This window comes from Myotis brandtii, unplaced genomic scaffold (assembly GCF_000412655.1).
Source record: "Myotis brandtii unplaced genomic scaffold, ASM41265v1 scaffold331, whole genome shotgun sequence".
In the NCBI taxonomy this organism is placed as follows: Eukaryota; Metazoa; Chordata; class Mammalia; order Chiroptera; family Vespertilionidae; genus Myotis; species Myotis brandtii.
This window is the reverse complement of record NW_005362753.1, coordinates 511,773-523,069: the sequence shown is the minus strand read 5'-3', so window position 1 is coordinate 523,069 and position 11,297 is coordinate 511,773. Positions and strand designations below refer to the sequence as shown.

At 51.8% G+C, this 11,297-nt stretch overlaps 1 pseudogene; it reads left to right on the top strand.

Moving 5' to 3' along the window:
* LOC106726915 overlaps positions 1-3,388 on the top strand; it is a 7,333-nt pseudogene extending 3,945 nt beyond the window's left edge.
* The last annotated feature ends 7,909 nt before the right edge of the window (positions 3,389-11,297 follow it).

Sequence of the window (11,297 nt, the reverse complement as noted above, 5' to 3'; positions counted from 1 at the left end):
GCATGGGCCACAGTTTCAATCGCACTGTACGTGCACGCCCGCACGTGGTATTTTGTGGAAGAGCCACACTCAAGGGGCCAAAGAGCCACATGTGGCTCGTGAACCGCGGTTTGCCAACCACAGCTCTAGGGTATCTGCTGGAAAGCCCTCCTCCCCTGGTCTCTGGCCACAGAGCTCCTTGTCCTTCAAACCTTCCCTTGGGTTCCGCTTCGTCATGCCACCTTCCCTGCCTCCTATTCCCAGAAAGAGGTGATGCTCCCTCCTCGGTTTATCCACGGCAACTTCACCCAACTGTAACACTGAGCACATTACACTTACTCTTCTCTCTGCCTCCCCACCCTCATCCCCAGCTACTCCCCACTGAGCAGAGCTCCTCACAGGCACACCTAGTGGTGGTGCGGGGGGTCTTACCCATCTCTGCATCTCCAGGGTCCACACATAGCAAAGAGTAGGAAAGAAAGAGAGGGAAGAAGGAGGGAAGGGGAGAAGACAAAACCCAAGTCTTCGTATGATTCCCTAGGACTTAGACCAGCCGTGGGCAAACTACGGCCCGTTTGAAATGAATAAAACTAAAAGAAAAAAAGACCGTACCCTTTTATGTAATGATGTTTACTTTGAATTTATATTAGTTCACACAAACACTCCATCCATGCTTTTGTTCCGGCCCTCCGGTCCAGTTTAAGAACCCATTGTGGCCCTCGAGTTAAAAAGTTTGCCCACCCCTGACTTAGACGCATATTCACTCATGGCCAAACCTGGGCAGGAGTGACATGGGACACCAATAAAAATAACACCAAGACAACACACATGGGCTGGCACTGCCCGGGCAAGTGGGTGCATAGTCAGCCCACACCTCAGTGTTCTGCCGCTTAGCTCCTCGGGCTCCATTTGCAGATGCTGTGGAAAGCAAGGAGGAAGTAAGCCTCTGTAAGGGGTTCATAGAGGAAAAGAGCGGGTTCCCCCCTGCGGGGGGATGTCTTTCTGAAACAGAGTTCTGTAGTCACAACAGTGTAACTCCAAAAGGAAACACCACCAGTGGTATTTCCAGCCTGGAGAGAGGATGGGCCAGGTGTGTGTTTGGGGGGAATGAGAGAGCAGGGAATAGAAGGAACGAGAAATACTTTAGGTGGAGGGCTTTCTAGATCAGCGGTCGCCAACCGGTGGTCCACGAACCACTTGTGGTCCCTGAGGTCCGAACGGTTGACGACCGCTGTTCTAGATCCCACCCCCCACCCCATAAAAACTCCACATCCGTAGAAACCACCTCTGCGGGTCCCGAAGACTAGTCTTAGGTCTTCCCAGCTTTGCTGTTGGTTGACGGATGGCCTGACCTGCAAGCCAGCGTGGATGTCAGCGGTGAACCAGAGGGAAGCGGCCAAGAGTCGGGGCAGGCTGGGGGGTCAGGGCTCGGGAGACTAGTGTACCCGCAGACTGGAATCCACCAGGTTCCCAGGATCCAAAAGAGATTGATGGGTCTGGGCTTGGTCCAAGAATCCTGTCTGCTGGGTAGGACCAGTAGCAGATGGGGTTCTCGGAGAGTCATGACTTCACCTCATTTTCCGGTTTGCGATAGGATTCCAACTAACTGAGGATATTTGGACAACAGTTTTGGGCTCCAAGGAGTGAGCTAGGAAAGGCCGAGCCATGTATCCGAGTTTCCGCCGCATCGGCAGGACTCAGGGCTGCTCTTGAATCTCTGCCTGGAGAACTAAGAGGCAACCCAGAACCTGGGTGGAAGCCCGGAACCAGAGTTGGGCAAACAGGCTGGAGTATGGGGGGACTGCAAGCTGGGGGCCGGACAAGGGCTATTCGGCCAGCTCTCAGGCTTAGAGCATCGCCAGTTCGAGCTGCTCAGGCCCGGCCCCGCGCCCCACCCCCCAGCGCCGTGGCTCCCCAGTGAACAGCCTTGTACTTGTAAGGGAGGAAACTTAATGTTCTTTTTGCCTTCTCCGTTCTTGGCTGAGACCCCTGTAATCAAAGACAGATTAACGAGCGGAAAACAAACGCTTCACTAACACGTGCAGCACAAACACCGGGGAGAAACCAAAACCCGAAGTGACTCCACATGGTGGTTAGAGTCCAGCTCTACCACCTTCACCAAAGCACAGCGGACGCGGCCTTGGGCTTCCGAAGGAGCCGGCTCACGGGGCAGTTTCCAAGGAGGACACACAGTATGTTTAATCCAAAAGGAAGTCATTTTTTTAAAGAAGAGATGAAATGATTTTTATTGTTCCATCCACCCATCCGTCCACCCACCCACCCACTCATCCATCCATTCATTCATTCTTGGTCAAAGGGCTTGCAGCCCTGGCCACAGTCTGAGGTCCCCCTGGAGACGGGGGACGCAATGGCGAATGAGTCCTCGTGTCTGGCTTTGGAAACAGAGGCCAATGAGGTGTCGTGACAGCCTCGTGCTTTGCAGCTGCTTCACGGGGCAGCATTAAATACACTAAGTTACAGAGGCTCTGACTTGAGCCTTCATGATCATAAATGCAATAAAACGGGTTTTCGAGTGGCCTCTGGTATTTTGCTTGCTGTAAAGAAATCCAATGACAGAACTGTCCTAAAAGTTATCTATGAAGATGGGTACCTGAATAAAATCACAAAGATGACTTACTCTTTGAGATATATAAGAGTAGTAACAATAATAAATGCCATGGATAGAACACTTTTTTTAAAAAAAATAAATATGTCTTTATTGATTTTTTAGAGAAAGAGGATGGAAGAGAGATCCAGACATAGAAACATCGATGAGAGAGAAACATCGTCATCGGCTGCCTCTAGCCACCACCACCCCCCCTCCCCTGACGGGATTGAGCCCGAAACATGGGCATGTGCCCTGCCCGGTAATCAAACCTGTGGCCTCTTGGCTCCTGGGTGGATGCTCAACCACTGAGCCTAACCGGCTGGGCTAGAACACTTTTAATGTGTCATTTCCTGTGCCAACAGGTGGGTCATAATCAAATGCCTGATTACTCCTCCTCTGACTGTCCGGTCTTGGTTAAAGATGTCACTCCAGCCCAGCCAGCGGCCCAGTGCTGGCCATTCCAAAGGAGGATGTGACCTCCCTCTGGTGATTGTTTCCTCCTCTTTATACTGCCCCTGCCCTGGTCCTGGGCCTCTGTTTCTCTCTGACCTCATTACAAGAGCTTCCTCCCGTCTCCCTGACCTCGTCTCAGCTGCTGCAGTCCGCCCTCTGCTTTGCGCCCTGATTGTTCTCTCGTTTCCGCCCAGCCTCCCAGCTCGCACGGCTCCCGGTGTCTGCAGACTTTTCACCCCGGAGTTTGAGGTCCCGCAGAAGCTGGTCGCTGCTTATGTAACTTCTTGCCCTGCCATCTCCCTGAGCTGCAGCTGCAACCAGGCCGCCCTGTTTCCTGACCCAGGATGAAATTCCACACCTCTGCGCAGTCGTTCATGCTGTTCCCCTGGCCTGAAATGCCCTTCCTCTCTTTCTGGGCCCTTAGAAATCCTCCCCCTCTTCAGTGTTTATCTCCTCTTTCATGAGGTCATCCATCCTGAGACCTGGTTCCCCACTGGTCCAGCCCCTTTGAATGTCTGTCTTCTCTCTACTCTCAAGGCACATGGCAAATACCTTTATTCTAGCATTTCTCACAGGGCACGGCTTCTACTTACGCATCCTTTCCATCACTAGGCAGTAGCTGTTGGAGGGTTCTCGGGGTCAGCATGCCATCTGGCCTGTGCTAGGCACATAGCTGCTTCAGGTGAACCATCACCTTTGACCATGACCTATCCCTGCCCTGAAATGCTGGTCAGCCCGGATCAATGAGACCCTCATGGCCTCTCCTTAGCTTGCCTCTGGATTTCCGTTTCTCTACCCACCTCCCCAACACTTTCCAAAAGTCCTCTCCCCCTTGTCGTTGATTCCCTCCCACTCCCTGTTAATTACGTTTACACCCCTCAGCCTCTAGCAAAGTGCTCCAGGCGCAGCATGACTTACAGAATTCCTAAATGAAATTCATTATGAAAGTAAACTCAGATCCATAACGTATAAAATCCAGAGGTAGCCAATTCAAAGTATTTACAGTAGATGGAGCTATATATTTCACTGTGCTCCACGCAAATGTCATTGACCATGTGAAATTACTAACATTTTGGCAGTTTTTCATTATACTTTCTGCTTACATATATGAAAAGTTATGGGGCTCACTTGACCTGTTTATCCTCGTTAGCTCGAAATTGTTAGAAAATGTTATTAAAAGTGTTCTTGAAAATTGTACTGTGAAAACTGTACTGTGGTTAAAACCAATTGGTACAAATAATACACATTATTGAAAGCCAGAGATCACCCCTAAAGTAAACTACTTAACTACTGACTTTGGGTGAAAGCGATGTATCAGTGTAAGTTCATCAGTTGCAACAAACATCCCACTCTAGTGGGAGATGTTGATAGTGGGGGAGGCTGTGCGTGTCTTGGACAGAGGGTATGGGTATGTGGGAAATCTGAATACTTTCCAATTTACCATGAACCTAAAATTGCTCTAAAAAACAAAGACTTAAAAAAAAAAAAGAGCCAGAGATACAATGGCATCTTTAAGACTCCATTACAAGAATTCATTCTGTCCCTTCGTGTCAAATCTCAGTTCGGATATCACTGCGCAGGGCCAGAGAGAACTATAGTGCCAAACACTGTCCATCTAACAGGGTGGGACCTTTTCCCTGCCAATGGCCATTGGATGTTTATGACATCAGTCACAGGCCACACAAAGTTATGCACTTAAAAATTAGCCTGCATGCCCGGCCGGTGAGGCTGTGGTTGCACATCGACCTATGAACCAGGAGGTCACAGTTTGATTCCCGGTCAGGGCACATGCCTGGGTTGTGGGCTCCATCCCCAGTGTGGGGCGTGCAGGAGCCTGCTATATTTGGTCTAACTTTTAATTAACTCACCCCTAATGCCTTGGCAGGGCCAGAACAATGATTTTGCGGGCCTTATATGGCCCGTAGGCCAGACGTCTCCCACCCCTGGAAACGTTCAAGCCTGTCGGGGCATTTCAAGAATTATGGCAGTGACAAAAAAATGTCTGCAGATGAGGACTATTGGGTAGGAGGGGGTTGAGTCCTATAAAATAATAATTGGAGTTTTAAGATTCTGTCGTTTAAGAGGCAAAGAGAGAAGAATGCAATTCTAATCATACCATGAACATTTGTCCTTGGATTATTTCCTGGGTATTTTCGAAGACAGTAGCTCGTTTCAAACCTCAGCACGGGCAGCTGTCAGTGCCTTTTCACATTGGGAGGAATCGAGGCCTGGGAAAGCGGAGACTCACCGAGGGCCTGGATCTGCCCGCCGATGCCGGTGGCAGGGGGCGCTCTCAGGCCTGGTTTGTCTGCAGCCCCATCTGGGAGCCGCAGTGGACCCCAGGCCCGTTCCGTTCTCTCACCACTTCTGGGCTCTCAGAAGGCGGGCTGATGGGTTGGTACAAGCCTGGCAGCCCCAGGCCCTTCCTCTGCTCTGCGGGCAGCACATGAACGAATGCATTTTTCCCAATCTTAACCTTCCTGTGGGCGGGATGGGGCCGCTGCCTCCTGGGTGGGGGCGAGTTTATGACCCTGCAATGGGTCTCCAGTCGAGGGCCTGAGAGCCCTGGGGAAATGGTGGCTCTGCTCCATGCACACCGCTCCCCTCATGTTCCCACGAGCGCCTTCAGAGGATGGACTTCATCTTATTCCTCTGTCTGCCCCTGACACTGAGCCCACACACCCAGTCGGTCCTCTGTAAGAGTGTGTAATGCACAAGCTGCCCACCTCTGGCCCAACCTGCCAGCTAAGATGGGGCAAGTGTTACCCAGGTGGCCAGCTGCCTAGGTCCCTCCCTACGGGTAGGTCACTCAGTCCAGCGGTCAGCCAGAGGGTGCCGGGCCCGCCTGATTGCCTAGCAGCTGTGGTCAGTGACAGCGCTCGGGCAACGAGCTGAAGGCTGACGCGCTGTGTGGTGGTTCTGGAAGTGGAAAGGCAGGGGCGGCCCATCCTGCCGCCTCTCCCATCCTCAGCACAGCACGTGGATGTGTGGTTCAGACGGACAGACGCCAAGCTGCGGAGCCAACCGGCCTGGACGGCCTCTCTCATAAGAGACAAAAGTCAAACCTTGATTGCGGTGAAGCCATTGCTCTGGGGGGTTATCCTGTTGGAGGCAGCTGACATTAGCCCTAGATGTTATGGCAATTCCTGGGAAGAAGACTGACACCCCATCTTCCCATGTGAGTTCTTTATGGCATAACCACCCTGAACAAAAATAAGACGGAAGCCATGGCAACCAGGGTGAGCCTGCTAACATGCCAGTCAACATGCGTTCAGACTCTCCAGTGGCTCCCAGCTCATGCAGGGTGGAGGCCATGCGCTCAGACTCTCCAGTGGCTCCCAGCTCATGCAGGGTGGAGGCCATGCGCTCAGACTCTCCAGTGGCTCCCAGCTCATGCAGGGTGGAGGCCATGCGCTCAGACTCTCCAGTGGATCCCACTCGTGCAGGGTGGAGGCCATGCGCTCAGACTCTCCAGTGGATCCCAGCTCATGCAGGGTGGAGGCCATGCGTTCAGACTCTTCAGTGGATCCCACTCGTGCAGGGTGGAGGCCAAGGCCCTCCAAGGCCAACCCGACCTGCATCTCGTCCAGCTCCTCTGGCCTCTCCCTCCTCCCGCGCTGCGCTGGCCACGGCGGGCTCCTTGCTGTCCTTGAAAACGCCAGCCGCAGCCTCAGTGCCTTTGCATGTGCGGCTCCCTTTGCCCGGAAAGCTCCTTCCCCAGATGGTCAAGTGCCTTGTCCCGCATCTTTCAAGGCTTTAGTCAAGAGTCTCTTCCTCAGAGACCCGTCCAGAACACTCTGTCAACATCGTGTCACCTCCCCACCCGCCCCACTCTGCTCCCTCTTCCCGGCCTTTCTCATGCGCTTACGGATGCATAGCGGATGTGCATATATTTCACTTATTTTGTTTATGTCCAGCTCCTCCCACTGCAAGATGAGCTCTAAGGGGGCCAGGGCTGTGGTCTCACTGATTGTTCTCAGCACCCAGAACAGAGCCGAGACCCAGCAGATGGGGAATCAAGATTTGGCGCCTCGCCTTTCATTTGCTTTCCGTCCTTCCTCCCTCACTCCCACTGCCCTCACTCACCCAGCTGGTAAGAGACAGATCCAGGATTCAAGCCCAGGCACCCAAGCAGGAAGACTAACTCCAGGGCCACGCGGCTGCCACTGCTACTATCACTACTGCCACTACTGTCCTCCTCCTACTACCACTCACCACCACCACCACTAGTCCCGCCACTACTGGTGCTGCTACTGCTACTATACTATTACTACCACTACCCCCACCACTACTAGTGCTGCTACTATACTATTACCACTACTCCTACTATTACTGTTATTGCTACTATACTATTACTACCACCACCACCACCACCACTACTAGTAATACAACTATTGTTTCTTCTTGGAGCCTCCCATGCAAAGGCCCAAGGCAAGCTGCAAGTTAAGGAGGGTACATTCCCTACCGTCCCTACAACCAGCGGCTTCACCTTCCCCCTGGCAATAGCACTCTTTGTTGGGACAAAGGAAAGAGTGTCATTTCCGGTCGGCAGAGACACCAATGCACATGGAAATAAAGATCATCAACGAGAGTGTTGGTTCCTGAAATTTATACTCAAAATTTTTCTTAAGAATACATGTAATTTTACAAGACCACTCATCATAGCACCAAGCCTAAACTTCCTTAATAGAAAACAGTCAACAAATACTCCAGTTAATTTCCCACAGGTATAAATTATGCAAATAGTCATTAACATCTTCATTTACAATCATCAATAAATAAGAGTGCACATTCATACAATTGTTTTTACAAAGATCCCTTTTTACAAAGCTACGGCGATGTATATACTAAATCGACAAAATAACCCTCGTATTACAAAATAACATCCCGCTTTTTTCAATAGTTCTCTTGGAGGCCTCAGTGAAAACCCTCACACTGTCCATTAGGTCCTGCCAGGGCATTAAAAGAAACTGTAGCACGAAACCTGCTAAACACATGACAGACCTTGAAAAGATAAACGCCCGTCACCATCCAATACAACATCCTCTGAGCGAACTCCCGCGTCCAGGGTTAGGCCTTTGTCCTCGTTTTGCCACCTTCCGTCTTTGGCTGATGTCACCAGCACCACGCGAGGGATGCAGGCAGCTATCTCAGGTGCAGGTTCAAGGGCAAAGGGCTCTTAGGCACCCCTCCCCCACCAGTACCGTGCCCCCTGCAGGAACAGGCCACACCAACGTGCCAGCCTTTGGCTGAAGGGACCCGATGCCAGCATGCAAAGGGCCTCTGACTCCAGAGGGCTTTCTGTGCCCAGGCCCTGAGTCTGCTGGGGGAACGGGAACAAGATGGGAGGAGCAGGCAGGGCTAGTGGGTAAAAGCTATTTATTCCTGCGGCTGAACTTCTCAAATCGAAAGACATTCCCCGGGGAAACTGCCCCTGATGCTGACTTAGGGAAACCCCGTCCGTTCTAGGAGCCCGAGGAAGGAGATCTCCCACGTTCTCTCGCAAACTCTCATCCCCACACCTTTAACATAAACTACCTTTTATTTACTAAACCTTCCCAGGCACTTTCTTAAGATACAAAGCAGGAAGAATGCTCTAAGCTTTGGCATTCGCTTGCCAATACAGAGGTACATTTATTTTAAGCAAATAGGCCACGAACTGAGCTTTTATAAAAATAATCTAAACTTGCTAAGATTTAGATTTTAAAATCTAGGGCTTTTCAAAAGAAGTCTTCCAACGCCCAACCCAGAGAGGTGAATGGATTATTCAAGGGGTCAGAGCAGGGGGGCCGCAGCCAGGATGCCGGCTCCTGGTGCCCGGGCAGCTTGTCCCGGTTTGGAACAAAGCCAGCTCTCTAGGTTAGACTCTCGCAGTGTTCCCTTTAAAAGAGCGTTCCCAGCCTTGCATGGCATTTAGGGATACAAACGCGTTGTGGCCGCCCAACCCACAGCATACTTGGCAGAGAATGTGCTCATGCTGACTTGTGGTGGGATGGATAGAAGTGGTGGCTGTTGCAAAAATTATGACTTTTAAACTTAAATAAAAATTACGATACCCATCTCAGACCAACCAATCGTGACGTCATCCAGGTAGTCCGTGCTCCCCATCCCACGGGGACTGTGCTCCCATCCCACGGGGACTGCGCTCTCCATCCCACGGGGACTGCGCTCCCATCCTACGGGGACTGTGCTCCCATCCCACGGGGACTGTGCTCCACCTTGTCCGTGCTCCCCATCCCACAGGGACTGCGCTCCCATCCCACGGGGACTGTGCTCCGCCCAGGCCGCTGAGATGAGCGTTTTCTGAGAGAGCCCACCTTCCTACTCTGAGAAGCACCTGTTAGTGGTGGAGAAGCGATGAGCAGGGGAGGGGACGGGGTTGCACAGTTAACTGAAATCACTGAAGTCTTCGATGTCAAACACTGAGGTTTTACTACTAAGGGCCCCTTTGAGGCATCTGGTTGCGAATTTGCAACCATAGGCTGAAACCTGAAACCGGCGCCTCCGCAGCCATTTTCGTGTGAGCACAGGAGGACTAAGAGGTGTGGGTGGGACCAACAAATGGGAGGGGGTGATGGAGGCTCCCACCTCCTTCTGTCCACTTCAGACTTGGGTGGTGAAGCTGACCACAGGCGGGTCACTGGGCAGAGGCCCGAGGGAGGTCTCCCAGCAGAGAGGAGAGGGCCCGTCTCTGAACTCTGGTGGGGTTTCTGGAGTCGTCCTGGATGTTCGAGAAAACCCGAGCTTGACTGAGAGTTCCTATGACCACACTCCAGCCGCAGAGCCACAGGCAGCAGAACGAAGATATTTGAAGTTATGCAAAAACCCCAAAATTTTACAATAGTTACTTCCCATGTTCCTTTTCTTGAGAAGTTATTAAAGAATGTGTCAGCCCGGCCGGCGTGGCTCCGTGGTTGAGCATCGACCTATGAACCAGGAGGTCACAGTTCGATTCCAGGTCAGGGCACATGCCTGGGTTGTGGGCTCGATCCCCAGTGGGGGGCGTGCAGGAGGCAGCTGATCCATGATTCTCTCTCACTATATATATATATATATATATGAATGCTCCACATCAAAAAAAGAAAAAAAATCAAATCAACGCTAAATTTGACAGGAGAGAACACGTAAGCACAGTACACACCAGGTGACTCAGGGGCAAGCAGTCCTTACACAGCCCGACTGAACAGCGAGGCACCAAACAGTGTGATCTGACTGCCCTGGCGACGCAGAGACAGCCTCGTCTGCCATAAAGCAAGTGATGCTTCTAAGTTAATTAAACAACAAAAGCATGAGCATGCGCTGTAGAAACGCAAAAGCAAGCATTAGAGAGTGGAAAGCGTTACTTCTAGAGAGCAAGACTGGGGGGCGGGCAGTTCCTGGTTCTCATTAAGAGCCTCACAGCCTTTTCTTTTTAAACTACGAACATGTATTCCTTGGATAAGAGTCTAAAACAAATTGTTTTTAAAAATGAAAACCCTTGGGGTGGTTTGTCCTGCAGGCTTCTCTATCCACCTTTTATATCCAGCTTCTTCCCTGTGAGCCTTTACTCAAATGAGAAATGTTTTTTCCTTAAAAAAAGAATGCAGTTTGCTGCCAACCTGAACCCAATGACTCAGGCATCTGGCCAGCGGACGGCTTTAAACAATATTACAAGCTGTAACGGGTGAGAGTGCAGCCTGCGGGGGGTTTTCTGAACGAGGTCTAGACCGTAAATGAAATGGTTGGACGTTGGGTCGGCCCTTCCCCGGGCGTCCGAGCGCCTAAGCGAGGCGAGCACGCGTGGTGCTCAGGGTTGTAAAACACCCCCGGCGTCATCTTTAGTATCTGTGCCGCTGAGCCCTCGCCGATGCCAGGCGCTAATTAGCTCACTTTCCACGGACACGCGGCCTGCAGGATGGAATCGCTCCAGGCTCCCAGCTTTCGGCGGAGAAGGCTCAGGCCGGTTTGGGGGGAGAAGGCAGGCTCGAATCAGAGCGGGGTAGAGGCCGGACTCCGGCTGCCCACGCAGATGGGCCACGCGAGTCCTTTTGGCCAGGCTGGGGTTCTGTTAACTTGAACCTCACTGCCTGACATACACGAGTCCTTGGCTTTGCGAGAGCCACATGTGGTTCCTGGAGTGAGAGCAAGGCTGGTCTGTCAGCGGCCAAGGGTCCCCAGCAGGAAGCAGGGACGGGCTTGAGAGTGAATAGAAACTCTTCGTGGGAACATCCGAGAACGAAACAGAGGCTGAAAGTTGGCCTAAAAATCCTGGTTTTGC